At 44.2% G+C, this 14,444-nt stretch overlaps 1 protein-coding gene across 1 annotated transcript in view; it reads left to right on the forward strand.

The window, feature by feature from the left end:
* Window positions 1–2,788: 2,788 nt before the first annotated feature.
* The window catches only part of brinp2 (bone morphogenetic protein/retinoic acid inducible neural-specific 2), a 206,288-nt gene continuing 194,632 nt past the window's right edge, over window positions 2,789–14,444 (forward strand). The window contains exon 1 of the mRNA XM_068570912.1: window positions 2,789–3,558. The gene's annotated coding sequence lies outside the window, so the exon portion shown is untranslated. The remainder of the gene's footprint in view (window positions 3,559–14,444) is intronic.

Below are 14,444 nucleotides of genomic sequence, written 5' to 3' on the forward strand. Positions count from 1 at the left end.
AGCCCTCCTGCAAGGATCACCGGAGCGGCTCTCCTGCTCCAAGTGAAACGAGTCAAAGTGCTTGTGTCTTGTAGCAACAATGAGCTGCTGGTTTCACACATTACAAAGTACACGGACATAAAACTAAGTCATTAATAAATAGATGGCGAAATGCCTGTACTTTCGGGTAAATGTTCACGGTACATTGTAAACAGGTTACGTTGTGCATGTGCGACTCGGTGATTTTTGGCGTGAAGTCTCCGTGAAGTCGTCTTCTCTGCTGTTTCATCTCTCAAAACCGGAAAAGAAGACCTCACCTCAACATGGAGAGTGAACTGAGAGTGTCCGTATCAAGTCTACAACCGCGTTTTAAAAATATATGTAGAGGAAAGCAGCTCACTGAGGCACTAACACTGACACAACCTGATGCTCACACATCTACTCATTCTGTTTTGTTTTGCAATTTGCTTTTAGTTTTCCAAAATGAGCTATTTATTAGTAAGTACATATTATTTATTTTTGCACGGATAGAACTTTATTTTCATTGTTCTAAGTGATTGCATTTTTTAAAATTTCTTTGGTCTGGTGGGGCAATCTGGTTTAATTATAAGTTATAGTAATTTATTTATAAAGTTATTCATAAAACACAGATGGAGTCACAAAATTATGTTATTTACAGAAAAAGCAATGCATTTGGTGTTTGTGTCGGTGTCGTCATGGACCCCCCCCCCAAAAAAGCTGTAAACTGAGGGGAAACACTGAGCTCTGTATGTATTTCAAGATTTGGCTTTATTATTTATGATCTGTTTGACTCTACATGGTCCATAATTTCCTAAACTAACATCATGCTGTATTGAAGAAGACTTGAAATTGGAGATTGAGACAAACTCATGTTTACAATGTTTACTAACCCTAAATGTTTCCATTCCATTGCAGATTTGAGCAGCTTACGTTGTCACTTTCCATCTGCAACTTGTTCCCTTGGTTGGCGAAAGTGATCCCCTGCGAACCCTGCTGCTAAGCAACCAGGTCAGCAAGTTAGTCTTATGAGTTCATCGCGGACGCAGAGGGACACTTAAGGAATTAGAGTGGTATTTTGTGTAACCATTGCTTGATTTGAGCTTCCCATTTCATAAACCCTCTTATAATGGCACGCCATATGGAGGCAAACATCAACATGAATGCGCTGCGAGTTTCAATGTCTTCCATCCATCCATCCATTATCTGAACTTCTATCCATGCATTATCTGAACCACTCACCCTGTTGAGAGTGGTGGTGGTGGTGGTGGGGAGGATGGATTTGCTTGAGCTGATCCTGGCTGACATTGGGCAGAGGTATACATCCTGGACCGGTTGCCAGACTATGGCAGGGCTGACTTATAGAGATGATTATTGACACCTGCGGGCGCCATGCCTGTTGGAGGAAGCCGGAGAACCCCGGAGAGAACCCACACTGACACGGGGGACAGCATGCAAAATCCATGAAGAAGGACCGCCCAATGGTGACCGTGGGATCGAACCTCTTACTTACTCTTACAGTCCTCTTACTGTAAGGAGACAGTGCTAGCCACGACACCACCGTGCAGCCCGATTCCCAATTCCCACATCTTTTTTATTTAAATATTCGTGAATTAAAACCATTTTCCACATATGGGTACACAACATTCTAAGCCCTCTATACCCTTCAACCCTTAACACCTTCGGAGCGACCAGATGCTGTCAGGTCGCTGATCCTTTTATTTAAAGTAGTGACGCCAGCCTTAAAATAGCTGCAAATGTTTCCTGTGTGCCGGGCGGAGGACGTTCCAGTCGAGCTCGCCGGGCGTGCATCTTGTTCTCTCCTGAGCGGCGGCCGGTGATGAACGCTCCACGTGTCTCCTGAGTTAACCCAGTTCATATTGAAACACTCCCCGGGGCGCCCGCCATCCATCACAAGCCTGCTGAGTGATTTTTAATGTAACACACCTCCCGCCAACATGTACGGCTGCACCGCGACGAATCCCAATATTAGAGGCCCACCTCATTCACGGAGGTGGCTTCGGGGTTCCTTACTTACTTTTCACATCCTGGTGCTCCTGGGCAGTACATCCAGCCTCCACACACTGACTTATTCACCGCAGGCTCGCAGAGGAAGCAGCTGGACTGACACACTCACACACACCAGATCTTTCTCAGAGAAGTGGGCGGACGCACAAAGAAAGGCGTACGACTCCGCTGGGTGATTGAAGACATTGTCGATATGAATTCATTTTTGCCGGAAGTAAAAAAAAAAAGGATTTGTGGCGGACAGAATGAGAGTGTAACAACAACAAAAAATAGGAGGGAAGCATTTTCACTTTCATTAGCCAGCTTGTCCCATCGGGCTTAAACAAATAGAGCCTCCTCCCTTACACACTCACACACACCCTGGCTGTTTTTCTCTGCCTCCTTTATCCTCGGTCCCTGACACACTCTCCCTCCTCTTTAACTCCTCTTTCATACCACTTCACTCATCTTCCTTTCCAACCTCATCCTCTCTTTCATTTCAGATCTATCTTCCTCTCTCTCTCTCTCTCTCTCTCTCTCTCTCTCGCTCTCTCTCTCTCTCTCTCTCTCTCTCTCTCTCTCTCTCTCTCTCTCTCTCTCTCTCTCTCTCTCTGTCTTTCCCTCCCTCCATCTCTTCAGCGTGCATCATCGCAGCGCGCGCCTCCCTCCCTCTCGTCCTCCTCCTTCTCTGCGGTTTTCAGCCAATCCGCCAAGAGAGTGGTGGGTGTAAGGGGGCTGGGGGGCGTGGCTTTAGATGGACGGAGCTGGTGGAGGAGACGCGAGAGAGGGAGAGAGGGAGAGGAGAGTAGCGGAGAGCGCTGGTGGAAGGAGACGCGCTTCCCTGAGCTACTTGGAGCAACACAACGCCGGGCTTGACACTGAGTGATGACCGAGGCAGACCGGGAATAAAAAAAAAACACACACAGGAGGAGGAGGAAGAGGAGGAGGAGGAGAAGGGTGCACAGTTTGTGGATACCTGCGCGCATCTGTTCCGGCCGCAGGTGAGCTCGGATCCCTCTGAAGGGAGAGTTTTTTTTCTTCTTTATTCTGCTTCTTCTGGGGGTCCAGTAAAGGGAGTGAGAGGAGAGAACATCTCCCTGGGATTTACTTCTTCTTTTTTAAAGTCTCCCTGAAAGCAAACGCGCTCAGCATCTTATCCGGAGCTTTAATTGTCAGACCGTGGACTTGGACTTCTGAAGGCGGGATTACGGTCACAGCGGAGAGACATTCCTCCATCGGAGTCTTCCCATCCCGCCTGCGTGCTGATGAAGGAGACAATGTCTGGATTATTACTGGCCACCCTGCCCCGGGGAAGAGGGGAAGAGTGAGGGAACCAGAGAGAGAGAGAGAGAAAGAGAGAGAGAGCGAGAAGAGGAGAGAAGAGAAGAAGGAGGGGAGTCAGTGGCGGTTGGCTGCCGTCCACTTGTTCGTTAGCACCCTTTTTGTTGCACTCTCCCACCTCTTTTTTATTTTTATTTCACTGGATACACGGACACACACACACACAGAGACGCGCCAGAAGACGCACAGGGAGGACCTGCGTTCGCACCCTGGGTGAGTTTGCGTGTCCCACGCGGGGAGGGGGATTCAATATTTATAAAAAAGGGTGTATAAAAAGAGTGCGGCGGTGTGCGGGTTTCTGTATTGCCTGGCGCGCGGACATTTCGTATTTACGCGCAGCGCCCCGCTCCCGGGTCGTTGCGCACATACGCGGGGCTCGCGCGGTCAGTTTGCGGCGTCTCGGGCGCTCCAAAAGTCGTGACGCATGATCGAGGAGCTGAGAGGGGGGTGGGGTGGTTTTGAAGAGAGAGAGGAGAAGGAGAGCTGACGGTATAAAAGGACAGGATTCGGGTTGGCCCGCTCCCTCGCCCAAAGCGCGGCGGCAGGAACGTGTGTTCCTTCCCCTCAATGGGTTGTGCAAAGAGGGGTGCACGTGCAAACACATACCGGGGGTCACACGTGGGTCTTCAGACGTCAGCATCATTTCAGTTTTTTGTTTGTGTGCATTTTGTGCGTGTGCATGTGTTTGCAACCCTTTCAAATGTGTGTGTGTGTGTGTGTGTGTGTGTGTGTGTGCGTGTGTGCGCAGTACGTTTTTGCGTATTGTAACTTTGCAACGTGTTGAGTTTCTCTCTGCTGTGTGTGTGTGCGCGCGTGCGTGCGCGTGTGTGTGCAAAACCACACTCTACTCGTGCCTCCTTGATTTTATGACAGAAACGAGCTGAATCTGACTGTCCTTCAACCTCCGCTTTGCTTCATCTCACCAACGTGTGCTTGTGTGTAAGTGTGTGTGTGTGTGTGTGTGTGTGTGTGTGTGTGTGTGGTGTAAGTGTGTGTGTGTGTGTGTGTGTGTGTGTGTGTGTGCGCTCCTGCGGTCTCTCCTCACCAATGGATATCTTCCTGCCTCTCCTCCTGGTGTGTCTCTCTTGAACTGTGTGTGTGTCTGTGTGTATGTGTGTGTGTGTGTGATATTGTTGCCCCATCAGTCACCCAGAATGCCGGCTACGCACGGCGCAATTTCTCACAGAATCACTGAACCATGTAAGCACAACATTTACCTGTCAGCTACTTTGTCGAGAGACTACTGTATGTGGCTCGGAAGAAATCCTGTGAGAGGAGGAGCTGCTGCCTTTAGATTTACACTTAACACCTCCAACAGGCACCACCAGAGACCCGAGGCGGGACAGAGGATGAAACTCTAATCATTAGGTTACTCACATGGAGGGAGGGTACGACAACACTGTGCCGGGGTCCTGTGTTCCCCAGATCTATTCGGCAAAGAATTGAAACATGAAGGGGAAAAACAAAGGGGGCTGTGTTTCCCAGGTCTACTTATGTGCTTTCCTAGGTTCCTATGCTCCGACAACCTGTTCTCATTCTCAGCTGGTCCTTTACAGACGTTTGGTCTGGACCCCGAGCTGGCACACAGTGCCCCTTGGCTTCATGTAGGTCTTGGCAACAGACCTGCTTTGTTAGGTGCAGTCCAAGTAGTTTGGGTTAAAATAAATATGTCTTTAAGCTGAGAATGAGTTTGTTCCCAAGCTCTAGTATGTAATGGGAACCGGATGAAGATGTTCCCCAGCTCTATTCTCTTCTTAATATAATGAAGGCTGTTGTGGGAACTAATTAAAGGGACCACAGCATGGAGTCAAACATGAGGTCCTAAGAAAAAGAGTCTTACAAAGGGGACTTAATGTGCATGAAGAGAATATTAAACTGGATAACATAAGACCCTTGAGAATACCTTGGGATCACAGGACCAGGGTAACGTGACACTGAGAGCACAGGAACTATTAGATCATAGAAACATCAGACCCCGGGAACTTAAGGGTCACAATTAATAGTAAATAGTACATATGTGCCAACATCACAACAGGCGAAAGAATATTTAATGCCTGAAACAATGAGTGTTGTTGATTATAAGAGGGATTTTGACAACAGGCAAATACCCACAATGCATGAAAGTGCAGCTGTTGATATTGCAAACTCTTAAACTTTTCCTCATTGAGCCTTCCCTGTAAAGTACATATGCATGAAATGAGGGTCGGGCGTTATGGCTGAAATCAATATCATGATATCAAAAGGCTACACCAGTGATTTAGCATTTCACTTCTATAGTTGGGGGACTTGTGAGAAACAGTTTTAAAAAAGAATGGTCAAAATTGATGCCGCAAAGGCCAAGATATCCTGCCTTTTATTTCCTTGTCTTTATCAAACTCCCCAAAAATGCAACGTAATGTAACCAGTAGGCTCTCCGTGTTTGATCCTCTTTGTCTGGCCTGTCTGTCAAACTCCATCCCTCAGTGTGTAACACAGTACATCTACACTACAAACCTGAAACCAGATATTTCTGTATGTTACGCAATTCATTTTCCATGCAAAACGTGCCCCTTGAATATAATATCTTTATTTGTGTCATAGTTTGGGAAATTCGTCACATTTGGAATAAAAGTTGTAATGATTTGTTTTATGTGTGTACAATACCTGAGATATATCTGATGTATTTGTGTGTATTGTTGTCCCATTGTTGTGCCGGGTGACATGTACTTTCATTATCATAAACACATACATGCAAACACACTTTAGTTTCTTCTGACTCAAACCAACACACACACACACACACCGTCTTGCTGCCCCAAATACTCACTAGAGCACCAAATGTGTATTCATCCACCGTTTAAAATAGTCCCCTATAAAATGCTCTATTTCCTCTTGTTCGGGGAGCGTTTGTTAAAAAACTGACATTCACACGCGCAACGAATGTTACAATGCTAGTTAAACAGACGTTACAAAAAGAGAAGTTTACAAAGTTCTATTTGAGACTATTTGGAAAGGAAAACAATCTGGAAAGTTTCACACGTAAGAACGCCGTTAAAAGATAAGTAAAAAAAAGTCCTCACATCCTTTCAGCCTCTCTCAATACAAATGCATCACGGAGCACTTACATCACGCCCGGCGTGTTTATTAGATTAGCGCCCCATCCCTACATGAGACCGCAGGCAGCATTAGACAACACTGAGTAGGAGGCAAGACGAGTTATAATGTTGCTTTTGTTGCCGCTTGTTGTCTCGGTTCAGACTCATAAAGCTGTCAATTTCTGGGACGATAAGCGCAGCAGGAGGAATAAAACCCATAACTCACTGCTTATTCTTACGCATTCTCTCAGCGCAGGAACGTCTCGGCAAAGGAGGTAGAAGAAAGATCTGAATTTAAACCTCTTTTCATTTTGATCGGGGCCCTGCGCAACTCCCAAGTAAAGGCCCTGGGTGGCCCCCAGTGTGTACTTCTGGAACCGCTAATATAGATGTGCAAAAGTGCATTCATTCTGTATGAAAATGACTCTATATGCTAGTATCCCTCAGCTGAAGTAGATAGGCCTCAACAGACACATTTCATAGCTAATGACTCCAGAAAGGACCTCTTAAAGATGTCAGTTTCATTATTCTCAGTGATGTAGTATAATTTTTGCAGATATTACCGGCGCTCTCACTTAAAAAATGTTTTCAAAGGCAGGCGGCATCTGTGTTTTGATGAAGCCTTTTTCACTATTTTTTCCTCCCAAGAGCGTGGCTTCAGGTTTAATGAATTCTCTGAAAATGAAAATGAAAGGTGGCTGAATTTCTCCTGGAGTCTTCTAGAAGCCGCTGCAACGTCTGAAAAATTCTCCCTTCCCTATGATACAGTCACACGGCGTACAATTGCTAAACAAATTAAGAACTACTAGTGAAAGCACACTCAGTGACAGAAAACATAACATTGCTGCATCTGTATTGTCCTTTTCTGAAAAGAGAAATCCATTTGATCTCACTTATTAGCTCTTGTTCCACCCACTCATTTTCTCCTTACAACAGCGCTGTCCAAGGTCTCCCGACCTTTGCCCCCGCTTCTCACAAAACGCTGAAGTCGTAAAGCGGAATCGGCTGTTGCTCTTCATTGAGAGTCGCTCAGAAGGAAAGTGCATCTGCTAAATGTGCGTGTATAAACGTAAAGGCGTGTGCTCTTTCGAGATTGAGTAGTGCTATACGATACGGCGGTGCCCTTCACACTGCAAGGACGCAGGGAGATATTGAAAATGCAGCCTTTTCAACGATTGATACATAATAGCGGGGCTTTCAGATTCGCCAGCAGTCTCATCCCTCAGCATGCAGCCTGTGCTTTTCAAGATAAACTGTGTACAGGCTTTTAAAGTTCAAGTCGGGCTGTGGAACCATCGCGGCATAATTGAAGTTATTCACAAATGTGCACAGTGCTCTGTCTATGGGCTGTGTGTAGGTGGCTATGCAATCCATCTGCCAGCCTGCAGTGGTTGACAATGGGTTTGATTTTCTTGGGCTGGCAGAGAGAATATCCGTCTCATCAGTAACTGCAGAACCCCGGCGCTTTGGAGTTTCTGTGGTTCAGAGTCGTGGTGGTTTTAAAGCTGAGCTGAAAAGTAAAAGCTGCACTTAATCCGTGGTTGAAAACTAATGAGACAGTTTTGATAATGCTGAAAGAAACATTCAACATATTTTGGGGAATACAGCCATTTGCTTAGTCGCGAGATTAAGATTGGAAATCTTTATAGCGCTATCGTGTCCTCGCACCAAAGATGAAGCTACTGCTGGTTAACTAATGCTAATGCTGGTTAGCGAACACTAAAACTGGTTAACTAACACTCACACTGGTTAACCTTCGCTGGTTAACTAATGCTAACACTGGTAAGCTAATGCTGGTTATCTAATGCTGGTTAGCTTTTCTTTAAGGACAAGACAAGGACAAGAAACAACAATTTGTCGAAAAAAGTGTTTTTTGTTAATACCAAAACAATGTAAAGATTAGTCAAGCAAGTCATTTCTCCTCTGTTACCAGTGTTTGTGCTAAGCAAAGGTAACAGACTACACTCTGCAGTCCTTTATGATTAAATGGTATCTCTTGTCAAGGAAGCAGATGAGCATATTCTCCTTCTCTTTTAAATGTAATTCATCAGTCTGAAATTCACATTTTGGAGCTCAAAATACGGATAAGCCATTTTTCCTCCTGTTATAATCACATGATGGAATCTCTTTGTTATTTGTTCATCCATTCATAAAGTAATCCATTCATTAACCAGGAACAGTGCACATTAATCAACATTTCAGTTGCCATCTCAATATAAATATGCCAGAGTTAGCTAATGAGCTCATTTTTATTTGTGGTCCCAGGGCAGGTTATAACAAATTGGCGGCCTAATGCTTTCAGTACGATGCTTCAGCAAGCACGACAGTACAGCACAATACATTACTATTAGCAGTTATTTGTTATATAAACACCATGAGAGCATGCAACGGCAGCGCCAGACATGAGGCGCTGTGATGTATGAGTCATGGTGTTTAGTTTTCTTAAAGCCACCTCTTTAGTTGGTTAAAGGTGATGTTATTACTGCTCTCTCCTTATTTGGTAGGAGGGGGACTCTCTCTGAGAAAACCGTTTGCCCAAACTTGCTACGTCCGCATTGTTCGGCACATTCCCCTCCGGTTTTGCCCCCGTTGCCCTGCTGCTGCTGCCATTCATGTACAATCAAGCACTGACTCAGTGTGGAAGGTGCCGGCAAAATTTATGCAAAATGTAAAAAAGAAATGTCAGAATCGTATTATTGAATGTAATTTTTGTACAACATGGTAAATGGCGTTGACCGTTGGCCTTTCGGTTAAGTATTGCTGTCAATTGGTTTTCAGAGTTCTCAGGCCGGTTTGTGGCCCGGTTCACATCTACTTAACTGTGTTACGTGGGAGGATAGCATGGCATGCCAGTCTCTGTGGGTTGTAAATAAATAGACGTGTTTGTATTTGGCAATCCAATTTGCTACAATATGCACTATGAAGATGAGGGCTTAGTCTAAATTGCCCGTCCCACAGTTCTCACAGACTATTTCCTGATAAATAAAATGAAACAACTAATTAACAGATTATATAAAAAAACGGAACAACATTTAAATGTGATTGGCTGGAAGGTGAGGGGGCGGAGATTGGTGACATTGGCATTTCAAAATGAAAATCTCTATTAAAAAAATAAAAGACAACAGTTACGAATTACACATTTTTGACTGATTTACTTACATAATTCAGTCAAATGATTGTTTATTCAATCATACATAAATAATACATTTAAATGTAATTAAAATTCCATACAAGACCGGTAGTATTAAGCAAATTAAAGTAATGTAACATGTTATTACGGCTTCTATTGAAATATAACCTTGTTTTTTAGTCACTGTGGTCATTTTTAATGAAAGAAAAGCACCGCGATAAAAATAATCCAGGCACAAAGCACAGCAAGGTGTACAACTTCAAGCTTTGAAATAAGGTTTCTCACAACCTCCTCGGTGTGTGTTTACTTCAAAGCTGCTATTTTTCTGTTTTTTATGAACCGTGTAGGAACGCTCACCAGACAATCTAAAGGTATTGATTGGCCCACATGCTGTTTTTATGTACAGTATATAAATGTATGTGGTGGGAAAAAAATCTTTAAGCAATACACTCAAGTTGGATCAGGAAGGCGTTACCGTCCAATGTGGAACGGGAGTAATTGAGTATTGATTGACGGAGGGACAGAACGTTGTCTCTCTGTGCACTAATATGGTTTTTGAAGCCAGAACTGAAGCGAGACCTGCTGCCAGTTTTGACACTCACTTTACCCACACTGACCGACCGGTCATGTTGCTCCAACTGTTTGCATCTTGGTTTTAGGCATCCTCATTTAATATTTTTGGCGGTTGTCATCCTGGTTTTTGGTTGGCACAAATGACAAGCGAGAGGGCAGAGAGAAGTACAGCTGGATGCTGAATGAGACATTTTCAAGTAAAATACACTTTCATAAACTGAAAACTCACTCTGAAAGGGTTAAAGACAGAAGATGCCAGGATTGAGACCTGTCAATCACCTTGTAGCCCCACCCTAAAGCATACCATGCTTTGTGGTTCGTTTGACTCAAAATTATGATATTTTTCTAAATAAACATCATGCTGTATTGAAGAAGACTTAAAACTAGAGATTGAGACATAAACTCATGTTTACAATGTTTACTGAGGGAGTACATTTAAAGAGAGAAGTTTCTCATATTATTCTCACATAAGCTTGGCTTCAGTTTTCAGAACCGGAGGTTGTGATGTACGGAATATCTGTTGGAATATATGTTTGAGTCTAATCACAAATTTAAAGACAGATCTAATTATAACATGAAATAATGAACCTGTCTCCTCTCAAATGACAATGTTGAAGGTTGAAATTGAGACTCGTCATATAAAAACAACTTGACAATACAAAGTGGTTTACATGGTCTCCAATGCTACAGCTTATTGATTATCGTACTTTTTCCAAAGAATTGAACCAGTCACAAATATTTTTTTGATCTCTCTTCCTGCCTTTATTGATATCTAACGATGCAGATTGTATTTGCTGTTTAAGTTGTTTTGCCTGACATCAACACTGTGGAGATGAATGGAATGTTGTTTTTGAAGCCCACATCATGGAAAAAGATACATTTCAATAAAGAAATACCTCCAACATCCGTTCTCTGGGTGATAGGCAGACCTCACTGTGAACCGTTTCCATTGCCCTCCCGGTGCATCGCGGTAGATGCATTTTGGTTCGTGACCATCGATTTCACGTTACTTTTTATATTGCTTTGTGGAGTCATTAGAGTCAGTCAAGCCAAGTCAAGTCAATTTTATTTATATGGCTGAACATCACAGATTTGCCTCAGGGGCCTTTACAGTCTAGACAGCCCAGGACACTCTCTGTCACTCTTTTCTCTGGAGAAAATGAAAAACAAACCCCTTTAAAGGGAGAATATTAAAGTACAGAGAGCTGAACAAAAGTAAAGTTAAATGTGTGGCGTAAAGTTTGATTATGATGCACTTTCAGCACTACACGTCGACATTTATTCTCCCGATTGGTGAAATGAAACACATTTACTTATTGTTAGGTGAACAGTGACTCTCGCCATTTCCTGATAGGGACAGCTTTGACATTTGCAGGCGCCCCGTTCAGAGTCTCCCGCTGCCGATCCAACTCATACCAACGTAACCTTTTTGGCCTAATTGGTTTAGTTATGGCTGACGGTCAGAAAGCATAATCTTTCGAATCCCGTATGTGATGATGCTATGTGGGGAATGCCCTCAGCCAGGACTGTAATGCAAATCCATTTGAAGTGTTATTCTACCCAAACATTAGCTTCCGAGAGATAATGTGTCTGCTCTGTCAAACATCCTGCTGCATCAAAAAGCAGCACTCACCGGGAGCAGACTGGACTGCATCGTTCCGGAAATCTGGCGTCTGAATATCCCGTCTGGGGAACAGTAAATACTTATCATTCATTCAATACAGAATTAGTCCAGCCAGTTATTATTATTATTTATATTGGATGAAATTGTCCATGTTACACATGGTATCGTACGTAATGTCTGATATCATTTTAGTGTGTATTCTTTGTTGTTTGTTTTTTTCTTGCCATGAAGTGCTCTACTACAGCGGTCCCCAACCACCGGGCCGCGACCAATACTGGTTCGTGGGTCTCTTGGTACCGGGCCGCAGAGAAAAAATGAGTGGAAAAATTTATTTTGAAAAATGACTGGATACATCCGTCTGTGAGTCTGAACGTGATATGTTAACTCAAAAAGGGAATACGGTGTTCAGGTTTCAAACTAAAGCAGAATATCCTGAGATCGCCGAAAAGAGCTCTAAAAATACCTGCTTCCATTTCAACACTGTGTATTTGTGAAGCAGGGTTTAAATTAAACAGTACACTGGACAGAAAAGTATAAATTACGGAGTAGACTGGACATAAAGCACACACGTTGAGTGTCTCCCATCACCCTGAATCAGCTCCTTGCAGAGAAGCAACCTCAGGGCTTCCACTAATTCGGCGTAATGGTGAATTGTATTTTTAAGCACTTTATAATTGTCTTCATGCCGGTCGTATCACTTTATTACGTCATATTTTTTACGTCATATTTATAGCCCACACGGTGAAGGGCCAGTCCGTGAAAATATTGTGACACGAAACCGGTCCGTGGCGCAAATAAGATTTGGGACCGCCGCTCTACTATCCAACACGTAACATTGGCAGAGTTCAGTTTCAGTGCAAATGGCAAAGTAGGGACAGAAAGCGATCACATTAATGGTAAATGAAATCTGTTTGATTTTTGACCGTGATTAGCTTGTTGTAACGTACGGGGAAAGATTGATAACCAATATATTTATCTGGAAATGTCAAGTCGGAAGTGAGCTGGGGCAACGTGGACATTGGATGGAAATCACCTCCCGCCACGTTATGATCGATCTCTAAAAAACCCTCGTTCGAGTCTTCCCTGGCTTCAGCGAGTACATTGGGTCTTCAAATGAAGTGGTTCCTCCTATGGCGTGGCCATCAGCCTCCCGCCCTACAGGGGGAGCCGTCATCACGACCGCTGTCCGAGGTGCTGATCCTGCCCGTCGGTCTCGCTGATCAGCAGGATTCCCGCTGTCTTTTTTCTTCTTCTTTCTTTTGTTTCTTCATCTCAGGCTCATTGATCTCTGTGCTGGTATGAGGCTGCGGGTCATCTGTCCGGGGGGAATGTCCTCATTATTTTAATTGTGATGGACAGTCAGACGTCTGATTTCACACGTCGGGCTCCGACATCGTCTGATCTAATTCACATTTATTTTTAGGTTGTTTGTTGTAATTGCGGGTGGGGAGGGTTGTGCTTGAGTCCATCAGCAGCCACAGAGCTGAAGTCTGGTTATTGGAGCGGCTGTATCTTCACCTCTTTCTGATGTTTTGTTCATTTTGTTAAGAGTAGGGTCCGACTTACATATAAATGTGACATGGTTGGGTATTTATTCCTTTTTATTGTTATATATATTTTGAGATCAGATAATTTTTCATATGTTTCACCAACAGCCGCCAATCTTCTGGTTTCGGGCTTTCCACCATGTTGGAACCCGGCTGCAGGGATTTGCCTCCTTTTAGCTGCAAGAGTCCAGCGCTGATGTGATGGCGATGAGGTCTGGCTAGTGGCCGGCATCGAAGGCATGGTCACGTATTTAGTCATATTTTGTTTGAAACTCACACACACACAGCGAGTTGACCTAGACTTCAAGAGATGTCTTCAGTTGACAGTCACATTAAATGCAAAAAAAGCTGCGAATGTTCAGATTGAAGACACTGGAATCAGATAAAGTTTGACATTATTGCTTTATAAATGGCTGAAACAATGAATCCATTAGCGCAGATGGTTCTCCATCACCTTCATGATGATGAACGCCTTCATTCATCTAATGATTTCAGCAGCAGCCCATCTATATTCTTTGATATCGTCAGACAGAAACTCCAATTATAGGCGGCTATTCTGTCAACGCACGTGCCACTTAAAGTAGCGGTGACCTATAAATCAGTGCTGCCAGCAGCTGGTATCCTGAGCTCTCTGAACTTCTTTTCCAAGAGATTTGCCACAAAAACAGGATACCTAGAGAAGAATCTCAGTCATTAGAAAGAGCACCTCTGGCTAAAGGAAAAGAAAAGGAAAAGAAAAGGATGAAACAATAGCCCCTCATCACCAGCAACACCGCCGCCGTCTGCAGCGCTGACAATCCTGTCCCGGTGAAACCTCGGAGATGTGCCTTGCTTCAGTGGCTCGTTGGAGGCAAACGTGTTGGGAGGGAGCGACATGAAAGGCAACGCAAACTCCTTCTTTTTCTCCTCTCTGCCCCGTCTCCTTCTCTTTGTACATCAAAGCGTGTGCCCCCTTCTCAAGGAGAAGCTACATGCATACCCACTAGTAAGTTGGGTGGGGAGGGGGGGGGGGGTGATCGGCCCGAGTGAGCGGTGTGAACGCTTCATTGTTTCCCATATGTACATTCATCCTCAGCTGGGCTCCAAGTGTAGCGGTTGCTGACATTTCAATCTACACAGGGGGTGGATGAGAGTGATGTGTGTGTGTGTGT

Source organism: Clinocottus analis, unplaced genomic scaffold (genome assembly GCF_023055335.1).
Source record: "Clinocottus analis isolate CAN_PGR_092001 unplaced genomic scaffold, fCliAna1.0.p SCAF_11, whole genome shotgun sequence".
Taxonomy (NCBI): domain Eukaryota; kingdom Metazoa; phylum Chordata; class Actinopteri; order Perciformes; family Cottidae; genus Clinocottus; species Clinocottus analis.